At 39.5% G+C, this 19,406-nt stretch overlaps 1 protein-coding gene across 2 annotated transcripts in view; it reads right to left on the bottom strand.

Annotated features, from left to right (window-relative positions):
• Window positions 1-19,406, bottom strand: part of THRB (thyroid hormone receptor beta) — a 162,790-nt gene that overhangs the window by 119,249 nt on the left and 24,135 nt on the right. Inside the window, exon 2 of one of the 2 annotated variants that reach the window (XM_082045974.1) lies at window positions 10,902-10,931. The gene's annotated coding sequence lies outside the window, so the exon portion shown is untranslated. Of the gene's footprint in view, window positions 1-10,901; window positions 10,935-19,406 lie in introns of those variants that run through there. The other variant, XM_082045975.1, reaches the window with a different exon arrangement.

Genomic DNA, 19,406 nt, shown 5'->3' with positions numbered 1-19,406 from the left:
GTATCCACTATAAACACTATACTAATTATAATTAATTACATTAATTTTCTCTCATCATTTCCAGAGTGACTTTCCTAAAATGAAGCAGGCCAAGAATACATCCAAACAGGTATTTCCTCTGCTAGGTTACCAAAGCATGCCGTTGTAACTGGCCTACTGAGCTGGGCAGACCTCTGCCTAAAACTTCAGGACAGAATGGAAAATGAGTCTGATGGTCTGGGGGTTTTGTTTGGTTGGTTGGTTGGTTTTTTCCTTTGAATCATCATAAAACCACCATGAAGTCTGAAACTGCTAGACATTTCTTGCCTGTCTCTCACAGTGTATCAGCACCAGTCAGGTTGGCCTGTAGGGAGTCTCACACTTCACCTCAGTGCACCAGCCTCACCTGAACTGGTTTCAGAAAACCTATTAACACCTTTCTGGCAGATCACATTTGTCTGTGGTCTCTGTTACAAAGTACAATGCAGAGGCTGATCCATGGACCCTGGCAAAAAAACCCCACAAGAATCTTTTAGCTGGCTTTAAATTAGGGTCATTTTTTCCCTTAACGATGCAGATAAAGGTGCAGTCCCTGCCTCTGACCAGTGCTGCCATTAATATTTTTTAGAAAGATATATTAGAGTAAAACAAAACAGAAGATGTAGCAGAGTGGAAGGCTACAATATTAATTTCATACTTGATGAAAAATTTATGGGAATAAAACAAAGTGCAACTTTTTCACAGTTACTTTAGAAATCTTCCTCTGAATTCCCAGTGTTGCTCTGACTTGCTTTTTAGGCTAATTCTTTGCCAGAGGTACTGTGTAGTTGTTTATGTGTCATCTAACCTGAAGTGGAAGTTGAAATTCAACAAATAAATATGTGAGTATCCTCTGGTGATTTGTACTTGCAAAATATGATCCAAATGTTCATTGCAACCCTATTTAAGAAGTTCCCAGTAGACATATTTCTACCAACAGATTAAATGCCCACAGGATCAGATTTCCTATGCGCCAATCATGAAGGGCTAAGAAATCTGTGCAAAGAAATTTCTGAGCAAGATTCCAAAGATAAATCCTTTTGTTATGAAAAACATTCCGAGAAGTATGCTTAGTAGAGATGTGGGACTGAGTGGTTCAGTATTCAACTACTTGCCACACATTCACATCAAGAAAAGCATATTTCCCACCAGTGGAATAATTTTATTACATGGGGTACAGGGAAAAGGAAAAAAAATAAGGAATCATAGTGAAAGACTCTTTCACCATTTTAGTCGAAGTGGATGTTTAAAATATGTCAGCTGGACAAACCGAAAATACAAAAATAAAAGATGATTAAAGATAGTATATCTTCACCTAGCAATTGGTAACTATGTGTTCCAGCCAGAGAAAACACTGGGAAAGCTACTGGGGGAGTTTTCCTTTGGCTCAGGGAACAGATGAGCAAGAGTTCTCCTAAGGCATTGCTTACAAAGCCAAAAGCTGTTAAATTCAGCAGCGGCTAAAGCAAGTTACAACACACTCTGCTCCAGCCTATGTGGACAGAGCCAAGCTGAAGTATAATAACATTTAGGGGAAAAGGAGAGCAAGAGGAGAGAAAACATACCTTACGGTTTTATCCCAAGTCTGAGCCAGACTCACAGAGCCGTCTCAAGCAAGTCAGAATACAGAGGTAGACAAGACTTTCTGCCCAGGGAGTGCTCACCTCCGGCACTGCAGATTTTACCGTGGTTATTTTCTAGTGTTTATTCAAGCAACTTTTCAATTCCCAAAGAACAGAGACATGTTCTTTGGAAAATTATGCCACTTGCTGTCCTTGAGGAAGACTTTTCCAGTCCAATAAATTGCCTCTCTCCTGACATGCATTCTTTCTCAGTTAATCTAATTTTTTCTATATGCCACTGTACCATCCCAAGCATTCTGATCAAACCACTCCTATAGCACTGCTTTCTCCATGCCCCTCTCCTACACAAAACCACTCTCTTCATCTGCCCTTGCACATTTCTTCACATACATGGTTCATTTTCCTTTCTCTTCTCAGAATTTCAGTTAAACCACATAAAATGATGAATAAAGACTGGAAGGAAATTTAAAAAGCCACTGAAGTGAAAAACAGGCAGGAATTGTGAATAGCAGTTAAGGACTGTTTTCTGGTCAGCTGTGCAGTTCTAGCTCATTGCATAAGCACGAGCATAAAAACATTCAGCAGCTTCAAATAACTCCTGTTTGTGAAATTTTCACTTAATTTAAGAATTAGCTGGAGCAAAATGTACCGACTTTCAAAGGAAGGCAGTAAAAGTTAAAACGATCTAAAAGGTTTTGATACAATAAGTGCGATGCTATGCCAATCAACCGGTTTTTAGTATCCCACAAGAACAAGAAATCACTGCAGGTTCTGTTGAATTTTATTTCAAGGAAGCAGGGAATAATAAAATTTAAACAGAATTATGAACAGTAATACATTTTACAGCGGTCTCGGGTTTAATCTCTGTCTCTTCCTATATATGAAAACTTTACCTTCAGACCACCTTTGGAAACATAAAACATCAAACCCACCCATACAGAATGGGAGCCCACCAGGGTCGGTCTGCCATTTTCCCACTGAGGAGAGGTTGCTGAGAGAAGTGAGTCCTCCCTGCCATTTTCACTCCTCTTTTGCTCCCAGGCAAGCCGGACCTTTCCCCACAAATCACAGTAATTTCCAAACAGTCAATTTTCAGAAATGGAATTTTGGCCAGAAAAACACAACTTGCCGCATCTCAAGAAATTCAGACCCAGTGAATATCTGCATTGTGGCTACTTATCAGGAAATCTCGATGAGTTAGTACCATCATTGTATTTTGAAGTGGCTCTACACTGAGGTTTTTTTTACCACCTTGTATGTCTGCAGGTCTTACAGACCTACTCTGTAAAAGTGAGAATTAAGGCTCTCGGAATCAGCCCCAGTCAGCGGCAAAACTAATGGTGTGTATGGTTAACATGTTAATATATAGGAAGTCAGAAGTGTCAAAACTAGTCATAACCACTCAATAGGATTCTCTCTCAGTACCAGACATCTACTTTAACTAAAAGACTATGACATGTTTTAACCTGACATCCTCAGTCAGCAAAAATTCAGTTCTTCTTTTCCATGGTGACAGTCAGACATGGCAGAGAACGTTTTCCTTGGCTTCTGGGTGACCTTTATGGGAACCTGCTCCCTTTCTGTGAGGTGCACATGCTCTTCAAGTCTAAGTTCAGAACATACAATTTCCTTCCTTGAATTTTTTTTATTTTACCTTTACATCTGCTTTTTTTTTTTCTTTGTTTATTAAATCAAAGAAGGCATGATTGGTTTTTAAATTAATTTGTGAAAGGACAATGAAATATGCTGATAGCTAAAAGGATAAGAACAAGTTTCTAACAGATCAAAGGACAGAGAGCACTAATGAGCAGATGCATCCTGAAAGTTTTCTTAAATGCAAGAATGATGACTGTCTCAAAATTGATTTAATACAAACACAGGTTTCCCATCATGGTACCTGGGAAGAGCTCTTACTGACTCTGGCATAATCAGCAGCTCACATTTGAAGGAAAAATACAGTAGAGTCCATTCCATCCTTGCACCCTTTGCAAACAAAAGCATCCCAAGAGAAAACACAGCAGGAGCAAGAAATTTAAGTTCTCATCTCCAATCCTCCTGTCTGGTGAGGATCACGGGAGCTGCGGCCTTCATAGGAAGCCTCCTCTGAGCCCCAGCTGCACTCCAGCTCCACTGGTACCCTGAGCCCACAGAGACCTCACGCCTTCCAAGGGCCAAACTCTGCCGCTGCTCTTCACAGAGCTGCTCCGATAAGAAATATTCCCTGCACACAAGATCCTTTTGTACTACGCAAGTGAAGCCTCTGAACAAAGAGCTCAGTATATCACGTAAGATCAAGGACTTAGAAACTAACCACGAAGTGCCACTCTCCGGAGTCACTAGACCATCCCCTTCAGTCTCTGAGTTGGGCTGCCATAGTTGAGGCAGCTTTCTGATGGAAAAGCAAAGCGTTGGAGGCTGTATTTCTTCTTTTTCTTTTATGTTTTTTCTCCCCAATGTAATTTTTACTGATCTAGCTTACCATACAAGTCAAACCAATCAAAAAGGCATGTTGGCTTGCAGTTCAGTTTACATTTACCTTTTTGGGTTCTTTTCCTTTTCTTAGGGAGGGGGGCTTTTTAACTTAGAGACAAACAATTCTCTGTCAGGACCAAAATCAGCCATCAATCCTGGCTGGCTGCACCTAAAATCAATTTTTTTAAAAAAATCTCTAGGACACACACACATTTTACTTTGAACTTCTCGCTAGATTGCATTTGCACTTACTTGAGGAAAAAGTTAGAACTTCTACATGTCTCACTGCCTGAGGGAACCAAAAATATTAGCACTGATTAAATGTTTATTTTGTAGCAACATGAAATCTATCATGCTACAGAAAATTCTTTTGAATGATACCTCTTCAGAATGATACCTCTTCACCTCTTTCCTCTTACTAAGTTACACATTCAATAAAAATACAGCTGGGCCAAGGAAACTCTGTTTTGTTTTGGCAAAGCATCAAACAGCATCTTCTGGTTTGCCAACACAGGCAGAATCTTGTCTAACTGTGGGATGCTCTTGGATTTACTACCTATCAGTGAAACTATTAAGAAGCACTGAAAGGTTCCAGCCCCTTTCACATATTCTCAGTTGAATCTCATTAGTTTGGATGCTCTCACTTTGCACACAAAAATATAGCAGTCTTTTCCCACCTCTCGGGGAAAAAATAACAGGAGAGTGTTAAGTCTCATGTTACTAGGACTTCATTACTTTTACAAGGTATGCTAAATAATTAAACTGCACTTGTCAAATAAGTGATTAGAGAACATTTTGTACTGCAGCATATGTTTTTACTGTCTATTTACCTCAGCTGACAAAATTAAATCATTCAGAGAGTCTCCTGCACAACAGTGCAAACAACTGAGACCCTAAACTTGGAGAGAGGGAGAGCTGTGGGACTCAAAGTCCAAGCATATATAGGATGTGATTAGAGAAAGAGCACTGGATTAAAGGGAAATTGGAACAGCAGAACCAAAGTTTGCTCTGAGGATGCTGCTGAATGAGCATGACCTAGAAGCAAATCTAGGTAACATCATTTAGATCCTTAGCAGCTTCTAGACAGGCTTTCTATGGACCCTTAAAGTGGGCAAAAAGGCAGAGAATGCGTACGAGTTGCTTAAAGAGATGACAGCTGATGATTTTCAGTGAACGTTAACTTTCTCAACCTTTAATTTACCCTGTTATCCATATGTCTGTAACTAGCTGTATGTTCGCATGGGTATTTCAGAGCGCATTTCACATTCTCATACACTTTCATGGAAATATATATTTTGGGGGAAGAAAGGCTTTGGCTAGTGTAAGTGGCAGGGTACAATAATCCAAAATATTCTGTAGTAAACAGGATCCCTCTGGGCTGAAATAGACAGGCTGCTGTGTGAAATGACAAAGGTAGAAGGATTAGACTAGCAACCCACCCTTCCGCCACATTCAGAAGGCACGACCATTTCCGTAATGCCAAAAAATGAACAGAGTTTCTGACACGGTGCACATTGTCTTACCTGCCCCTCTTCTCCACAGGCAGGTCCTACGCAGCAAAATGAAGCAGATGTAGCCAAACAAACAGCTGTCCCTCCCACAGATGGGAATTGATCTGTTCGGCCAACTTGGCAATTTTTCAGCAGCAGCGTTCTAAAGGTTACTCAAAACAAAACACCGTCCGGCTGCAAATCCCTTCTGGTAGCAGCCACACATGCACCAGCCTGCTGCTACCACAGCCACATCCACCCTCTCATCGTCATGATGTTCAGGTTGGACTCCATCTATGAGCTCATACACACTATCTGCTATTTTTTAAATGTACTAGTCACCAAAAGCCACATTTCCATTACGGGGGAGAGAACATTCCTGATGCTCCCATTCTCACGGCAGCAGAATTTCCCTGAATTGACAGTTTTTGCAAAGTTATGTAACAGCGAGCACAGCACGCTTAACTCTCATCCGAGCAGACACCGCCAGCACAGTATAAGCACCAGGGTACTTTACACCGAACTGTGCTCCAACCCAGCATGTGAATTTACAACATAATTTTTTTTTAAAAGTATAGGTATTTCTTAGAAGAGAACAGCAAGCTACCCAGGCAAAGTCATAGATTCTTGTAGAGGGTTATTAAGTAAACAAAGTGCAGGGACCAAGATTCAATAGCTTTTAAATGCAGTAAAACTGAGCTTTTAAAGCAAGCGCAGTTCTTCAATATACATAACAAATTTGGGACTAGTAGTGCATTGGAAACGAGCCAAAGGAACTCCCCAGACCTCAACACAACTCCCTTTTGTCAGCTGGAGTGATTTTACAGTGTTGCCTGAACAGAAAAAAAATGCCACGGAAGCTCTCAGTGATACCCAAAACCAGTTTTGCAGCCCTGAGTACCACTGTCCACTAGAGGGGTTTCTTCTGTGGTACAAAAGGCTTTTTTCCTTTACATGACTTAGCCACGAGCTTTCACACAGAAGAAAACAGCACAGATTTGATGGCTCAAATACATTGACTAATGGAGACCGCAATTTTCTTCCATGGCACAGCATCCTGCACTCCTTTTCAGAACTGAAGTATCCATTAAGAGTGACTCAGTGGTAGCAAAAACATGTGAAAAACAAAACAAAACAAAACAAAACAAAACAAAACAACAAAAACCTAACACCCTGAAGCTTGTTTTTAAGCACTCTCCACATTCAGTATTATGGCTATCAGGAATTTGTGAAAACCATAGGTATGTGATATATTTTCAAGAGAGATGGTGTATAAGAAACTTCATACTAAAAAAATCACAACTATTATTGCACAGCAACCAGTCAAACATGTTTGACTCCTGATTAACCAAAGTCTTTTCTCCTTTCTACTTTACCGCAGCCGTGAACCCCTTACCTACTAGCAAGATAATTCAACTTTTTTTTATCCTCTTCCAGTCTATTGCCCTCCCTCACCTTTCTCTTCTTCTTGGCTGCCCATGAAAGCAGGTGTTGCCTCTGTGTGCAGGAACACAGACTTGCGTATCTCAGCCACCTTACTTTGAGTTATCAAACACAAGAGTATTCTCTCCTTTAGTCTTCCTATTGTTTCAGTCTAATAATTTCCCCAATTCAGGTATAGACTGCCATGTGTAAACCATATGTACACATTAGTCCAGGGAGGGAGAGCAGTAGGGATGTCCAGAGTATAGGAAGGACAAGCCAGGTACCAAGTGCCCATCACTTGCCAGCAGGTCAGGTACCAGGTATACTAGAACACAAAACCCTCCGATATGCCTGGGCTCGCCTTCAAATTCCCCTGGATAGCTCTAGCTTCTTTAAGTTTTACAGAAAAGCTTTTTCACGGGTCTTTCAACAGAGACAGAATTACATGAAAACAATTTTTTATGCACACATACGGCCAGCACAACTCTTAGCTATTGCTCCTGTCATACTACTGTGGAGTTACATTGCACATTCCTGTAACAGAAAGTACACTATGTAAGTGCAGTAGGATGATATAATTCTGAGCTCAAGCTGATGCATTTTTCCACTTCTGAGATTTCACACAGTAACTCCTGATTAATTTGGGGTGTTGAAATTAATGAGCTTATCAAAGTAACAAAAAGGAGTCAGGGCTATTCTTGTTCAACACAGTGTTTTGTGCTTCTTCTAGTATAAAATTACTTTTTTGATGAACCATTTTTCTGTATTTTCTATGAAAAGGATCTGCTGCCTCTTATCTGGTAAAACAAGGATGCGCTTCCCTGAAGCTGATGAAAACCAAAACACAGGTATCCTCCACATCCTCACGGTATCCCATGCAGGTCCCAGAGCAAGCACGCAAGTTATTTCTTTTTCAGTTTGGGGGAAAGCAAACTATTTTATATTGGGAATTCTACATAATCTGCTAAAAATTTAAATCCTATGTTAAAGGATTTTTGTTATATCACAGAAGGGAGTCAATAAGCATCATAGATAATTTACTACTACTCAGTGCTCTCAATTCCAAATGGAAGCTACTAAATCTGGTGATATATTAGAATGCAGAATAATGCGCCTGTGGACTGACTAGACAAGAGGAGAAAGTGGCTCGGTACTAGTACGCATGACTGCAGCACGCAAACCCTGCAAACTCCACAGCACTGTCCCCACCACCACCTTTCTCCAAGGATCTGCTCAAAGACTTTTCACCCTTTCACCACTGAAACAAGAGTGACCTGCTCCAGCTCTGATTTTGGAAATCCTGCGGCTACCTCTACCACATCGGAGCCTTTGTTGGTGGAGATGTGGATTTAAAGGCCCGAAGTAACTCTTGCGATAATCTGTTCTGACTTCCTGCTTGGCACTGGCCGCAACACCTCAAGCAGCGATTTCTTTACAAAGCACAAAAACTTGTAACTCTACTAGAAGATATTTCAGAAGGAGATCTAATCTTGATTTAATTACTCCAAGTGATCTACCACATTCCTTTCTATGCCTTTCCAATGGTTAATTACACCTACGGTATCATATTTCCAATGTGAACTCGTCTTGCTTATCTTGCTCTGTTTTTGTCTGTTGGAGCCCTATCCTATCTCCCTACACAGATATTTTTAGATAGTAACCACATCACACCTCAAAATTCTCTTCCCTGAGATAAATAGTTTGCCTGCTTGGCAAATCAAAACAGGGATTCCTGAATCCAACGCACAGCAGCTGCGGTGGTTATCATGGATTGCTTTTGACTATAGAGACCACAAGAGAAAAGTCAATTCAAGTGTGAGGGGAAGGCACCAAGAATCTTCTTTTCACAAGCTCTTCTATCTTCCATTGCAGTCACACACTTGGAAGGCCTGGAAATTTGGGGTAAATAGCACTGCAATCCAGAGAGTTTCACTTTTAACTTAATTGATATATTCCAGCTCAAACTGGATCAGTAGTTACTAAATACAACAGTTAACTCATAAAGAAATAGATGGTTAATGGCAGGTGGTTTTCTGCTATACATATGTCAAAATCACATAAAAATCCTGCTAACAAAATGACCCGGTACTTCTACAGGCACTGCCAAGGCAGAAATCCAGAAGTGAGCAATATGTACCCTAAAATACTTCCAGTTGTGACTCTGAGAAACAAAATGAGTAAATTTCCACTACTGCTGTCATGCTATATTACTTAAGCATGTTACTTAGACATTTATATTACTGTAGCATTCACATAAGGCTCTCTTGTGTTAGGTGATCAACTACAAACAGAGCGAGCTTAATTTGTTTTTGCAGCATTTGCCCAGTTCTTGTATGGCTGAATCCTGGTAAGGAGACAGAAAGGAGGACTTATGTCCACCCTGGATCACAGACACTGATGAGACCAGTGTACAAAGACTGCTCAGAACTAGAATTTCTTCTGGCATTTACTATATCCCTGTACTACCCCTGTGATTCTCTACACATTATAAAGTTCCTTAGTAGACTCTCTATTCCAGAACACCTCTCAGTTATTTGCACTGATTTGGTGCAGAACAGCAGCATCTCACTGTCTTGGAGATATATTATATATGCACACACCTTTATAACTGCAAATATATGCACATACTTTCCATGTACTAGTACAGAGTAAGAATATGCAAAGCTGAATTGTCTGGTATTTACAACATCACTTTAAAATTTTCCACAACAAAAAAAATGATGATATGACACCTCATTACTTTTTCACAACACTTCTGTTTTTTCCATTAATATTTCACATTTCTACTCACTTGTGGTTTCAAACAGTTTACATTTTGCATAGCTTAACTCTTTTTTTTTTCTTTTTAGCCCTTCTCTTCCCTATTCCAAGGATGCCCCTCTGCAAATCAGGAACACTGTTTATGTAGATGTATTGACTTTTACTGATTTAAGATGTCAGCAGATTTGAAAAACATTCCTTTTAATCATTTGGAAAGCATTGACTTGAAATAGGTACATGAAATCCAGCTAACGTCTCTGCAAGCTTTTACTTTAACCACCAATAAAAGTCAGAACAGGCAAATACGGGAGGAAAGGAAAACAGTTGCAAACAACACTTCCCTTTCTCAGTATCCTGTGAATTGCTATTGAAATTGAAACAATTACATATGACTGTAATGTTCTGAACAGGTTAATACTGCAGCTGCCTGTCAGAAGAACTTGCCATCATACATCTGGTTATGTTATTTGACGTAGCTTCTTCATTTGCTATATAACACAGCAATTAAAAAAATAAACAGACAAAACGCCTTTTTTAGCAGCCCTTGCTGTTGGTAATGCATTAAAAGACCTTCTGCCTTTTGCTTATCTAACAGATGCATAGAGAATCCATTTCCAGAATGCAGCAGCCCGAGTTGTGTTACATAGCAGATGATGAAATATTCACTGCTAGGAAAGTTCACTCTTTCTCTACAGATACATTTATTTAACTGTGTAATTCATAAACTCCCACCACCACATCTCAAAAATCAAGAATTTACTACAAAGCTACTTATTTTATCAGCATATACTCTAATAGTTAATTTTCAAACTGCAAAAACATTTTCCTTATAAATAAAGATTATAATTGACTGAGTAGTGAAAACTCTAGAGTCTGCTGAAAAATTACTTGTATACTCCTTATAGGCAAAAAGAAGTTTCCAAATCTATGCAGGTATCTTATTTTGATTAAAATACCAAACAGTGACTTAGTAACAATAAAAAATAGTCAAATGTTGTTACACTCATTCTGCAATAGTTTCCTTTCTGTTTGTGTTTTGACATACTGACCCACACTATGTTTAGAATTTACTCTGAAATGCTGAATATACTTGTTAAAAGTTACCTCTGATTAACTTGAATATCTTACTAAAGTGTAATAAAAAAAATCTTACCTTATTAGAGCTTCATTTTCTGTTCTTTCACTGAAAAAAAAAAGTAAAGAAATCTCTATTAAAGATCCATTTGGTACAAAAGTACTTTCTGAAGTTATTATATTAGTTGCACTTCAATTAACAGCAACACTACAAGGTTCTTCCTACATAACTGAAATAAATTTCCATTATTTTGGAGAGTTAATCATTCTCAACGCTCTGGGGTGGAGGCCTTTATTTATTTACTATCGCAACTAGCTGTTCTGAACAAACATTTGAAATCCTTTGGAAATATCAATACAAAAAACTGGTCTACTCAATTCATCACCTAAACTGAAGGCTGATTAGGCACACATTATAGGTTTATTTTCACTGCAAGCAGTATTTTATGATCAGTATTATTGGACACTTGGTATTTTCTGTTATAAGAGACTTGAATTGCAGTATGTCCATTCCTAGATGTTTGTTTTCAAAGCAGCTATTTTCTGCTCAATCTCAAAACAGGTAGAGTCAGCGGCAGTTGTAGAAGAATGCAAGCATTGAGCCATTTCATTAAACATCTGCTTCAACTAAGCCGTTCTAAATGGCACATTTGGCAATAGCTTACAAACATACATCACAAAATTAAAAAAAAAAAATGGAAAAAGAGAAAGTTCTGGCATGACTCAGAAAAATATTAATTAACCTTTCATTTCGTCGTGACTTTCGTTCCGTCCTTTACAACTGAGGCAAACTATTTGCAGGCATCAGCATTATAAGTGGGAATTGGATTCTGATAACTCCGAGGTAAATGGGCATTTTTGCCAGTAATATATGCAAGAACAGAATCACACTTTCCCTTACTTCATTTGCTAAATTAGCATAATACACAGCATGAAACGGAAGACAAAAAGCCAAGTCTAATAAAATCTGACAATTATTATTGGTATTTGTTGAAAAGCAGGAGAAAATCATGCTGAGTCAGAAGTAAAGCATCTCAACCTCTAGCACTTTCTGTACACTTCATTAGCCATCAGTCAGTAGGGTTAGAAATTTACAGATGAAGGGAAAACAAGGAGAGACCTTGCTCATCTTTGTCAAGGACAAATTCAAAGCTTGACCTCAAAGCATGTGATCAATGCAATGGGTGAAGAGATTAATTCTATGCTCTGCAATGAAAATAATGTGTTTTGAGGAGCAGAGGGGTTAATAACAGGGTCTTCTAGGAATGGCTGTGAATCTGTCAATCTGAAGGAAGCCTAGATTAAGTGAATAATAGAAATGCCTCTTCCCTCAATTTAGAGTATGTTCACCTGGTATTTTATGAGTGACCTACAAAATCAGCCTATTTCAGATGTGGAACAGGTAAACTTGAAACATTCCTGAAGTGCAGAAATTCATTAAATTAAATATCCATTTTGAGAAGAGCCATGAGATCTCATTTTTATGAATCAGCTCATCAGAGTTCACATTTCCAGTGTCTGATTTACCACAGCTGAGTATCTGTACATGTATACTTACACAGGATGAGGAATAACTATAAGGTCATTCAATTACTTCGTAAAACAGAGAGAAACTCATAAATTTAATTTTCTACAGCTCTTTCTGATAATCAGCTATTAAAATATGCATCAACACCAGATTACTTCACATTTACCCGTCTGGCTTTAGGCATGGGTCACCCAGCAGAGGTAACTTGAGAAAGGTTTTGTGTGCATCAAGGGACAGTAGCAGGTGGTGGTGTATCACTGGATGCTACACAGGGTTTCAATAGGATTGAGAGTGGGATTTGTTACAGCATGAGCCAAATCCTTCTTACTTTTTCTCATGCAAAACACGCATTGAAGCTAGCTAGAGTGCAACTGAGGATGTACTATGTCTGATTCTTGATGACTCACCTGAGCCAATACTACAGCAGTCCACGGCACAAAGTTTAGGGGACCATAATGGTTCTTTGTGGGCAGGGAAAGGAATATCTTAACAGGATAGCCTGTTTTAACCACAAAACAGGTACAGAGGCAAGTGTGAAGACTAGAAGTCATCCTGGACTTGTGACAAGATCCACAGCTTTTGAAGTGAAGTATTTCTATGCTAGAAACACTCACAGCACAGGCTGCTTTGAAGCATATTTAACTCATCCTACATACTTTTAAAAGAAGAATGAAAGCTGACTTTGGCAGCGTTTGTGACTCCCAATCAAAAAAAGAAGAAATCCTAGCATGCTTAAAGAAAGAGTTTGCATAAGTTTACCTTATCTGATCTAGCTGTTGATAACAGGACAAGCTATAATGAAGGCCATGAATACCTCCCATCATGTGTTCTCATGGGCTCTGCTGCCTGCCTAGCTCAATGGTCTCAGTAGACATTTGGCCAAGAGGACCATGTCTCAGAAAAAGAAGGGCCCGTTATTGTTCTCCATCACATAGCAGGAAGCTTCTCTCTGTCTTCAGATGAACTGGCTCCTACCCAAGTGGAGACAGTCTCCACGCCAGCGTGCCCAAAACTACACTGGGTAAACGAGGCTCCAAGCATTCAATCATCCCTAAAGAAGACTTGTCAGGCTTCCTGCCTTATTGGCCTCTGACACCTCGGCAAAGAGTTTCACGTGGGCTCTTTGCTTTCACGTAAAAATATATTTCCTGTTAAAAGGAAATGCATTAATGGCCTCATTGCTTAGATAGAAGGGAAGATCTCTACACAGGCAAAAAAAACCCCAAGGTTTTCATTGCAATATTCAAATGTGTCATATTTCTAAGCATATGCCTCTTCACAGTAAAAACAGTGCTTTCTGCCTGTCACCAAATGTGTTAACTTTGGATGCACTCTGGAGGGATTCTAGCAGGCTGCCTCAAAAGCACATCAAGACAATTAAGTTAAACTAAGCAGACAACTGTCCACTCAGCGACAAAAGACTCTGTCATTTCAACAAGGTATTTACCATTATCCTTTCAATTCAGATACAAAAAAATTGTGAATCTTCTTGCAAGCTCCATCTTTTTGAGAAAAACTCCTTATGAATCAGTTTTGTAAATACTAACACTAAAAAACCTACTGACAGAGAGTGTTTTAACAATATATTGATGCTGTCCATAAGTCTTCTTAAAGAAGACTCACGACTGACTCCAGTCAAACCACAGAAAACTAATAGTGCCAAAGTTATCAGACAGCTGAACAGATGCAGATGAAAATCTCCTCCTTTCCCAGACTTAGAAATTTCTTGACTGCATGGAGTTGTACACATAAAAGCGTTCCTTTTAGTTTCAGTCATTATTATTTCATCTTTCCTGTTGCATGCTGTTTAGCAGAAATTGCAAAGTTGAAGATAAAGCAACATATCTTGCCATTAACCAAAACATGGGTTTGATCACTATAGTGAATACACCCAATTAGCTAAAACAAGTTCTTTCCAAATGATTCAGCACTTACTCAGTACACAGTAGGAGAAAAGGCATCCAGGTGCATTTCAAAAATTCAAATACGAATGACATATTCTGCCTAAGTCTTTGAACAGATATCATACTAGGGATGAAGGCACTACTATTCTTCTACATATATTATTATCCAACAAAATCCCACTATTTCTATTTAAAATTACTTTCAGACCCCTGAAATCCTTCACAAACCTCTTCAGTTACAAAGAAACAACTACAGGGAAATTATTTAAAGTTACATAAAGATGTAAATCTTTTCAGTCTTCTAGACAGATTCACCATCATCCCACAATTTGCTTCGGTTTACTTTTGTAGTCCCCACAGGATGTTCTGATCTCCAGAGGAGCACAAGGCAAAATAAAGCAACTAATAAAGACCAAATAAAGCAACTACAATCTCCTTTTTCACAAAAGATCACAGAAAGCCAACCAGGCCTGGAAAGGCCACTGAGTTCTCATTGCAGCAGAGATGAGGAAGTAAAAAGGAAGGGGAGGGGACCAAGAATCCTGACCATGAGATAAACTCATTGCACTTCAGTAAGTTTGGCTTTCAGTTCTGGTGTTTTAGCAGCTCCCAGTAAGAACTGAAATGCATGTTAGTGAGGAAAAAAAACAACTCAAGGGGAAGGAGGGAAGGAAGGAGGGAAGGAAGGAGGGAAGGAGGGAGGGAAGGAGGGAGGGAAGGAGGGAGGGAAGGAGGGAGGGAAGGAGGGAGGGAAGGAGGGAGGGAAGGAGGGAGGGAAGGAGGGAGGGAAGGAGGGAGGGAAGGAGGGAGGGAAGGAGGGAGGGAAGGAGGGAGGGAAGGAGGGAGGGAAGGAGGGAGGGAAGGAGGGAGGAAGGGAGGAAGGGAGGAAGGGAGGAAGGGAGGAAGGGAGGAAGGGAGGAAGGGAGGAAGGAAGGAAGGAAGGAAGGAAGGAAGGAAGGAAGGAAGGAAGGAAGGAAGGAAGGAAGGAAGGAAAGAAGGAAGGAAGGAAGGAAGGAAGGAAGGAAGGAAGGAAGGAAGGAAGGAAGGGTCTCACCGACCTCCTTCAGCAAAGTTCTTCCTTAAGATGCAAGGAACTCTGGCTGGCACTGAAATGTAATTTAATTCTTCCTGCCCCACCAGTCTTCACCCAACGCCATTTGATTTCATAGTTCCAGCACTTGCAGTAGCTTGCAGGTTGTGCCATGTACTTTGCAGAGTGAAAAGCCATGACTGCAGCACGCCAAAGTCTAAACTGTGACAGGCATTTTCATTCCTGAAACTCTACACAGCATGTCTTGGATGGTTTGGCGTTTCCTTAGGGAGACCCAATCTCTGCGGGTCTCTGCGCAGAGGCTGTGGATACACCTGTGGGCACAGTCTAAACTCTGGGACGTACAGATGCATTCTGAGAATGTTTACTACCAGTACAATGCTAATCATAATTATCATGCAGGTATATATGCTCTGCAGGATAAAAGGCTAGAAGAAAGCCCATGTTCAGACTGGACGGCAAAGGCAAGATCATAGCAGGAAGGCAGAAAATAAGTTAAATAGTTCCATGTAAGGCTTATGTACTGATTAAAAATCAACCATAATTGTCCAAACCTGCATATAACCCCCTCCCACAGTTATACATGCCTATACATAACTGCCAACTGCAAGAGGAATATGTGGTCTTTGTTCTGCTGCGCCACCAGTTTGACCAGTCACAGAGCCACTGTCTCATGTCTGTCCTTCACAGGGAAGTGATATTTACGCAGGCACGTTCCTCTTTCTTCCCTCACCATTCATAATTGCTCTTGCTGACTAGCTGTCGTCAACATCAAGGATTTTTTGGAAGCTAGTCCTCCTCCTGGGTCTACAAAGTCTTAAGTTTCAGCCAGGTAGCTTGAGCCACTGTTCAGAGGTGGAAAAATGAGGAAACAAACACAACCATTGCTACTGTTGTGTGTTTGTTGAGACCGCCCTGAAGAGCTAAAACCTCAGAGATGCTTTATACTGAAAATGCCATGAATACACTGTCCAGAAGCTATTATCCCCTCCAGTAAATAGTGAGTCCACAGACATTATTGTCTATAGTCCTGTTTTGCCAGCATCTCCATTATGATTCTGTTTTAATTAAGAACGAACAAGATTAAAATATACTATCAGACCTCCAAGTTCTATTACAGTACATTTTATTTACATTAAAAATGTTAATGTCACAACTTCCCTTAACTTAAAAAAGGACAAAGATAAATTCATTTACTTTTAAAATAAAAACTGTACCAAAAATTGTTTCAAATCCTCAAACATTTCTCTTCTCCTTTAAAAAATTATATTATTTGTGCCATTAAAAGGAACATAGGCATTCATAGAAATCAAGAGAACTAAGCAGATCTCAGAAAAGGGCAGTTATTTTCTCTGTGCAGAACATCATCACATGCCCTAAATCAAATTATTTTCTCCTGAAAGGTATTTCATGATGTCATTCCTGTGGGGCCCAGCCCAGTGCCACCAAAAGCCCAACAATGCACATTGTAGTCAATGAGAAACCTTCCATTCATCTGAGGCTTGAAAACCTTGCATAGGATCAAAAACCCAATTACAAAAGGCATCAGGATGCTGCAAACAAGCCTTCAAACATTTTTTTGAACTATTGGTATTCATCACAAAAAAACTAACAATAGCCAAATCTGAAGAGAACCTTCAAGCTTTTAAACGCAACCTATGAAGCTGGTGAAATGGAAACTTTCAGAGACTCAGTGGTATACAGCCCACATGTGTTTAATCAAATACTGCAGTTATTGGTGGAAATCACTACTACTGAGGTTGGTGGTACAAACAACACCCTGGAATTTCCTCCTCAACCTTACTGTAGAGGAACACAGAGCACAGACAAGCTGAGACAGCCAAAACAAGGTGAGACATTTCATCCTTAGATTCAGACTGCTTTATACCAGATGCCTGATTTTAATCGTTGTCCATATGTCTGAGTAAGCATAAACCACAGCAGAGATAAGACTTGGACCTTCAAACCTTGTACCAGAAAGCATGTATTTTTCTGCTTATAATCACCCCAGTGACATGAGAATTATTACAGTTGTCTTAATTGCCCCTACTTTGTCTTCTATGGGACGGCAGAATTAAAAAGCCTTGTATCTTCGAGGATAAATGTACAATAAATATTGCTGCACAATATTGCCAACCAGTGAATGTCATTACTGAGTCCTGGAATAAAACATGACAGACTTTGTTACGTTATCTTTTCCAGAGCACCCATCCCAACACATCCTGGGGCTTAAAGACTGGCAGCCTCAAACTCACAATACATCCAGAATGCATATTTTTTCCCTAATACTCTTTCTAATAACTAAGTTGGTGGTACCATATTCTCCATGGGATCGCAGGTGACACCTATTACACCTGCACGCTGGAATGCAGCTCTCATGGTAATTCCCATCCAAAATTAAAGCAAGAAAGTTCTACAAAAGCAGAGGTTTAATATACATGCATGTAATTAATAAATTATTGAATTACAGTGAACTAGCCCATAGTACATTAACTTTGACTTTTAAGAATTTTTTTTTACATTTCTTTCTATTTTTTTCTACCTGTATGGCATGTGCTCTCATTTAAGTCCCATGTATAGCACATGTCCCAGTATATTGTCGCACTGCAGTTCAGAACTGTGGCACAGACCACATGGTTTGAGCAAGAAATGCTTCCTTAAGCTCTGCATACATTTTGAAAGCTATGAAAAATACCCTATGAATAAATAAAACAGCAATCTGCCATTCAAAAACCAATGGAAAAAAACATAGAGAAGAGAGCAATTTCTTCTTATTTATGGTACCGTGAAGATTTTGAGGCATATTGGTCAACAACACTATATAATCATCAGGCCAGCAATTCTGCTGGGAAGTAGTTTTCAAACCAGTTTTGTTTGCCTAAATAACAAATAGACAATGAAACAGAATTAGATATTTCTAAGAAGGGCTTTGGAAAATGTCTCCTCATGCCCAGTATATACACTACATATAAATCTTCACTGAAACACAGTTACCTTTAATTGGTCTCTACAGCTGCCAAACTTCTCCTCATCATTTGTGGAGAGGTGGTGGTAAACACCATGAGTGACAATGACATCATTTGCTAGTGATAACCAAGTAAGACTAAATTAAAAACATTGTTGAGTCAAGATTTTCTGGCTAAGCTAACAGATAAAATCCTTAAGAAATTATATTTGGTTTATTTTCTGGAGCTAAGGTCAAGCAGGCTGAAGCTCCAGGTTTTTTCGAAGGGTGGAATTGGGCTAAACTCTGATTAAGAGACAACCTGACAGTTTTAGACATTTGTTTAGCTACTATGTAGCAATGTATCAAAGCCAACCTGTTGCAATTGCCTTTTATGTTTATTTCTACCAAAAAAAAAAAAAAATCCACCAAAATACTCAAATTCAAAATTGCAGTCATTCACAGTGAAAACTTTTGAATGCACAACCAGAAAGAAAGGGGTAAGCGGCATTTTCCCCATTTTGGATGCTCCATAAAAAAGGCTTTATTCACGTTTCTGTATTTTTAGAAAGATAGTAGTATTTGCTTGTTTCCCTGCCCCCCAGTATATCACAGATAATACTCAGCTGCTGGGTTTATGAGGTATTTGCAGTTGTAATGCAATGGACAAATCCTTTGTTAAAAATACAGAACAAATAATGGGGATTTACCAAGCTGTAATTATACTGAGAAGGTTTATGCATAAGGATGTATTAAAAGAAATACTATATGCAAAATATTTTTTTAACAAATCCTCTGAGCATTATCACCACTTACGCTAAGGACCTTTTTATAATGTTACCATAAAAGGGATTTTAAACGCATGTCATCCCCAGAGGATGCCTGCAATCTCTGCCAAGCTCTCCTACGTAGCCTGAAGTTGGTGGCATGTACCTGGTTTACAGTCAGCAAATGATGATAAATGAGCAGAGGAAACTTTGAGCCCAAATAATGCACACTAAAGGTAGATGATGTGCTCCAGCAACCAGCCAAAGCATGTCAGCTGCTGCAAGGCTTGGCAGTGAAATGAGAACAGAGACCCGAAGCTGGTGCCTGCAGGCCCCACCAGCCACCACTGAGGAGCCCACTCGGTTGCACGACAAGCAAGAGAACAACTG

This window comes from Streptopelia decaocto (assembly GCF_964273445.1).
Source record: "Streptopelia decaocto genome assembly, chromosome: 2".
In the NCBI taxonomy this organism is placed as follows: Eukaryota; Metazoa; Chordata; class Aves; order Columbiformes; family Columbidae; genus Streptopelia; species Streptopelia decaocto.
Note: the sequence above shows the minus strand (reverse complement) of the source record. Positions and strands in the feature narration are given on the sequence as shown.